The sequence below is a fragment of the Anabrus simplex genome, chromosome 1 (assembly GCF_040414725.1).
Source record: "Anabrus simplex isolate iqAnaSimp1 chromosome 1, ASM4041472v1, whole genome shotgun sequence".
NCBI classification, from domain to species: Eukaryota; Metazoa; Arthropoda; class Insecta; order Orthoptera; family Tettigoniidae; genus Anabrus; species Anabrus simplex.
The window spans coordinates 155651657-155657956 of NC_090265.1; the positions used below are offsets into that span (position 1 = coordinate 155651657).

Genomic DNA, 6300 nt, shown 5'->3' on the forward strand with positions numbered 1-6300 from the left:
AAAATTTCGTGGCAGAGGCGGGAATCGAACCCGGACCTCCGGGGGTGGCAGCTAATCACGCTAACCACTACACCACAGAGGCGGCCAACTTGAAGATACAACGTCTTAATTGGGCACGTTGGCACTGAACAGTCATGCTGTATTTCGTGATTTGCGAGAATTACGTATTGTGAAAATCAGTAGTGTTACATTTGCGGGTATAATTAATGTATATTTTCCTTTTGTGTAGGATTGTAAGTCTGTTTGGGTAATACCAGGTACGTAGAATTGTGGCAAGTTTGAATAATGCATTTAACAACGTAGTAGGTGTGAAATGGTCCGCCTCTGTGGTGTAGTGGTTAGTGTGATTAGCTGCCACCCCCGTAGACCAGAGTTCGATTCCCGGCTCTGCCACGAAATTTGAAAAGTAGTACAAGGGTTAGAACAGGGTCCACTCAGCCTCGGGAGGGCAACTGAGTAGAGATGGGTTCGATTCCCACCTCAGCCATCCTGGAAGTGGTTTTCCGTGGTTTCCCACTTCTCCTCCAGTCAAATGCCGGGATGGTACGTAACTTAAGGCCAAGGCCGCTTCCTTCCCTCTTCCTTGTCTATCCCTTCCAACATTCACATCTCACCACAAGACCCCTGTGCAGCATAGCCAATGAGGCCGCCTGGGCGTGGTACTGGTCCTCCTCTCCATTTTTATCCTCCGACCCAAAGTCTCGCGCTCCAGGACACTGTTCTTGAGGTGGTAGAGGTGGGATCCCTCGCTGAGTCCGAGGGAAAAACCGACCCTGGAGAGTAAAACGATTAAGAAGGAAAGAAAAGAATATCTGGAGACATATAATAGAATCCAGGAACATTCCAGGGTCCGAGGACGAAAAGTCACCTTCGACTACTGTTGACCCGAACAATTGTACCTGCTTGCACCTGTTTTGTCCAGCCACGAGCGGATGAGAATCTCAATGTCAAGGTAGCTTTGTAAGGTGCATATTGAATCGTTATTGAGGACGTCCCTGTAACTGTTGATTTCATTCAACGGTTTAATTTTCTATAAGGGTTATGTCCCGAACAGTTTGTATCTCTCACAGCAATAGCTTATTGTACTCTGTGACTCCGTGGCGCAACGGTAGCGCGTCTGACTCCAGATCAGAAGGTTGCGTGTTCGAATCACGTCGGGGTCAAATATTTTTCATGAGCATTCATTGGTACATTATATTTCTCAACCGTCATCACACTAAGTACCTCCGAACCAAGGGAGGGGGGGGGGGGAGATAATGCTATGTGTTACCGTGTTTTGGTGGATCAGCAGAGGTGAAAGAAGGTGCGGGCTGGAATGGGTCTAACTACAAGTCCGAAAGTTGAATTTAAAATTTAAATAAAGGTTATATTTTCAATAGTCCGCCTCTGTGGTGTAGTGGTTAGCGTGATTAGCTGCCACCCCCGGAGGCCCGGGTTCGATTCCCGGCTCTGCCACGAAAATTTGAAAAGTGGTATGAGGGCTGGAACGGGGTCCACTCAGCCTCGGGAGGTCAACTGACTAGAGGTAGGTTCGATTCCCACCTCAGCCATCCTGGAAGTGGTTTTCCGTGGTTTCCCACTTCTCCTCCAGGCGAATGCCGGGATGGTACCTAACATAAGGCCACGGCCGCTTCCTTCCCTCTTCCTTGCCTATCCCTTCCAATCTTCCCATCCCTCCACAAGGCCCCTGTTCAGCATAGCAGGTGAGCCCGCCTGGGCGAGGTACTGGTCATTCTCCACAGTTGTATCCCCGACCAAGAGTCTGAAGCTCCAGGACACTGCCCTTGAGGCGGTAGAGGTGGGATCCCTCGCTGTGTCCGAGGGAAAAGCCGACCCTGGAGGGTAAACAGATGATGATGATGATGATGATGATGATATTTTCAATAGACAACAAAATTTAACAAAGTTTTACATAGAATTTGAAAACTTAACAAGTCAACAGCTATCCAATAATCAGGTACAAGACCAGAAAAGCAAGGATTTAGGGACAAATTAATGATTAATGAGCCCCATCTTTTACAATCTCTGAGCTCTCAGCTCACAACCACAAAATACCAAAGGGCAGAAAACCCCTAATTACATGGAGCACTTGCTCCCGCCTAGTAATATCAAGCCTCCTAGAGGCACCTTTCCAAATACCAGAAAGAGCTGACCGCCCTCAATCTTTCAAGCCTATCAAAGGCAACAACCAACATTACTATCAACTGCCCTCAAGGCACACCTATCAAGAAACAGGGGTATCTAGTACCCAATCTACTGGGCCTTCGTGGAAAGGAACAGATAAATTAAATGGCCCCACAAAAAAATCAAGATGAAGGGAGGCGTGTACTTGCACTCCTACATGAAAGCTTATTAAAACCTAAGTGGCGTTAAGCCGATACACAGGGGCTATTCCCATACTATAGAGGTGACTCGTATAAGAAACATTTTAACACATTATGGGAGAGAAGAAAATCGGTTATGAAAATGTAGTCACCTCAAATCAAAATGAAGGGGAGCTCGAGAGGGAAAAGCACTCTCTATCCCCGATTTACAGTTAAAGTAATAAGAAAATGTTTACATAAGCCGGCACTAAGTTACATTTTCAAACAGATAGGATACTTTGAAAAGGTTTCGAACATTCCCCGGGGGTTAAACTGCTGAGCAAAAAGGAAATAAAGATGTTAAAAGGCCATTACCTTTGCTGAAGAGCTGCTGCTCGAAGGAAGAGGCGCAACCCGCCCCCTGCTATACTTCCATACACTACGCTAGATGTTGTTGAAGTGGCGACGAGCCATGAAAATCAGCAGTTTTTAAACCCTTATGGAAGATTCGAGACCTTTCATGAATAATTAAGACACACCCAGAGGCGTTTATTGGTCGGCTAAAAGTTACAAGTCAAAAATGAAGAAGAAACCTGTGATTGGAGGGAAATTAATTACAGAAATTACTGATTGGGTAAATTCAAAACAGGCGGAAAGAAAGGATTAATATTGCCAACCCACCAACGAAAGAACGAAATTTAGTAAAGACAACAACTTATGAATACAAAATATCTTCAAGAAAAGTTCCTTCACTTCGCACCAGGGTGCATGATCATAGTTTTTGGTAGAGACATCTGTGAGAGAATGTTCACACTTCTTAATAATTAGTAAACAAACACAATTCGAAATTAACACAGTGACATCTTCTGATAAGTGGTTGAATTAATTCAGTTTTGAAGTTCAGAGTTTCAGCTGTAGAGGAGTACTTTAAGGCGGAAAACTCAAATGTGCGGCGTATAGGTGTACCAACCGGTACACTATGAATCGCTGTAGTCGTGTCCTAAAATCCTAAACGCATAATTCTTCTGAACAGTTACGCGGTGAGGAACACACCCACAAGGAACAGGTATGGTAAGACTCGCAATAGCGAAGATATGAGACCCGAATTCTAGGGCACGGTACCAACGGCCTGTTAAGTGCCATATACACTGTGCCACCTATTAAGTATGTAACCTTGCCACATCCCAGGCAATTGGCTGTAAGAGAACTCCCTCCCTACCCTCGAACATTCTCCGATGTCATACTCCAAGCGCGCCCTTGCCAACTGAGCTATTACGAGGATTAGCACGCTGCGGGCAGTTCCTAGAAAACTAAGAGACCGCCCAAGCGGCGTGTTTACTCTCCAATACGTAAGCTGCACTATTTTAGGCGTGCGTAATGTCCTTGACCTTGCAAGCAGCCTGCACGCGTTCGACCTCACATGCATCGGTCCCTATTCTAAATACCAGTTGTTAACATGGTGAGGCAGTTATCATTGCAAAGCCGAAGTCCCAGTCTCATCCTTGGCTGTGACAATATGGAAGCTGCTGCGGTGTGAGTGGTGCTGAGTAATGAGATTTGGAGCACAACTAGTGTCTGAGTGTTATGAAAGGTGTTGCTTATAGGATCAGTCGTGCTGCAGTAGGAACTTCTAGTCCAGTGAGGAAAGCAATGGCAAACTACCTCACTCTTCATCTTGCCTAGTACGCCTCATTTTGGCTCTGACATTGGTTTTTGCACTTTCCCTATGACTGCTTAGCTTTTGGTTGTGCTATTTGAGGATCCAACCAGCGTCTGGGCTGATGATCTAACAAACGGACATGCCTGTCAGTGGGGTGAAGTTATTGAAGCGCCAATTCACTATTTATAAATACTGGGTGGGCAAAATAACACTGGCCAGGAAAATATTTGCAATACAACTGACGTTGGACTGGCCCTTGTTAATGAACAAAGAGAAGATGCTGTAAATGGCCTCATCTGAAGAAATGAAAAACTGATCATCCGAAAGTCTTAACTCGTTTCACTCAGAAACCACCGGCAGAATCAACACGCAAAGGTTCGTCTGGACGTTTTAACGCAGGGCCTCTCAGGGTGCATGCACTTGGTGCATGCACTGTGCACGGTGCAAAAGACGACCGCTTGGTGGACCAGAGTGCAGACCCCCCACTCCTCTATTTGGAGCAATAGCGCTTACTCACTCTTTCCTCACGCCTGTCTCGCTCGCTCCCCCTGTCTCCCTGTTCCGCACTTTCTTCGTAGCACTCCGAGCTGAATTGCGCCGAGTAGAGCCGAGCTTAGCCAAACCTAGCCGAGTAGCTCAGAGACAAAGCGTTGGTCCGAATCAAGACGAGCGGCACCGATGCACAGTGCACGGAGCTCTTGCGCCTCGATTTGCACGCGTGAGATTTTGGGAGTTTGAGAGGCCCTGTTTTAACGCATGCACAACAATAAATGTGTAAGGATACAGATGCAGGTCCTTTCTGATACTGTTTCGACACGACGATTTCTTAATTCCCGCTTGCACAGGTAAACGGCGTTGAGATTTCGTCGGACTTCGTTCCAGGCAATGTTTTCTGGTGTTCGAACTCTTTTTCGGATAGTTAGGGTTTTTATTCGCTACAGAGCCCGTTTACTGCCACTTTGTAGGGTGCAAAAACACGGGGGGGAGGGGGGGAGGAGGATGTGTTTCCGATAGGTAGCCAATAGGACAATATTCATTTAAGAAGTGTACAAATTGACAAGTTTGTTCACTCAGCACTTACCTCTGGTAGAGGAAGATTCCACTAATAAAGCAATAAATCATGACAAATCGCGCCGACAGTCTCTCATAAACTTCTCATCCGATTGGAATAACTTTCTTGTTATAACAGCAGAATTCTTCTTCTTTATCTATTTACCCTCCAGGGTCGGTTTTTCTCTGGGATTCAGTGAGGGATCCCATCTCTACCGCCACAAGGGCAGACTCTGGGTGGGGGGATACAACTGGGGAGGATGACCAGTACCTCGCCCAGGCGGCCTCACCTGCTTTCGGGGGATGGGAAGATTGGAAGGGATAGACAACGAAGAGGGAAGGAAGCGGCCGTGGCCTTACGTTAGGTACCATCGCGGCATTTGCCTGGAGGAGAAGTGGAAAACCACGGAAAACCGCTTCAGGGATGGCTGAGGTGGGAATCGAACCCACCTCTACTCAGTTGACCTCCCGAGGCTGAGTGGACCCCGTTCCATCCCTCGTACCACTTTTCAAATTTCATGGCAGAGCCAGGAATGGAACCCGGGCCTCCGGGGGTAGCAGCTAATCACACTAACCACTACACCACAGAGGCGGACCAGAAGAGAATTCAAACAAAAAGATTTAAAGTTCACTTTCATTGGGAGTGGGGGGATTTACTTACAGGTAAATTATATACCCCTATCCCACCTGAAATAAACACTAGTAGTTAAGCCCTACGATCATTCCCCCCCCCCCCCCATCCCCACCGCCATTTCTTACTGATTTCGCACCCTGCGCACTTTGCCACTAAGTATTGCACTGCAGACTTTGCTGGAAGTTTATCCAAAACACTTCCAGTCTTCAACTGTTGGCGCAAACAGTTTCGCACAGGTTTTCCACGAATCGTGTTTCGCATAACGCTCGACAAAGAACACGCCCTGTTTTACCGTGAGCACCATTTTGTGTTGCATTCAACTGGTCACTAAACACGTCTGCTCCTCTCACTCACTCACACGTACTGACACAGCGACGTACTCGAGGGATGCACATGTGCAGACATGTGACAGCAACCGATTGGTGCATCGAATTCACGGTTTCCAGCATTTCCTTTCATGGACAATTCATTAACAAGTGTCAATTCCACGTCAGTCTTATAAACATTTTCCGGGACAGTTTTAGTTTGACCACCCGGTATTTCACTACTGAAGTCACATCAACTTCATTTTCAAACTTCTAATTGCACTGACTGGATATCGGTATTGGAAGTATGTTCCAAATATGACTTTTTCTTTCTGTAATATGTCCAGA

The 6300-nt window shown here is 46.6% G+C and overlaps 1 non-coding gene across 1 annotated transcript; it reads left to right on the forward strand.

The window, feature by feature from the left end:
* Positions 1–1091: 1091 nt before the first annotated feature.
* On the forward strand, positions 1092–1163 carry TRNAW-CCA (transfer RNA tryptophan (anticodon CCA)). The gene has a single exon. It is a non-coding gene; the product is annotated as a tRNA-Trp (tRNA).
* The last annotated feature ends 5137 nt before the right edge of the window (positions 1164–6300 follow it).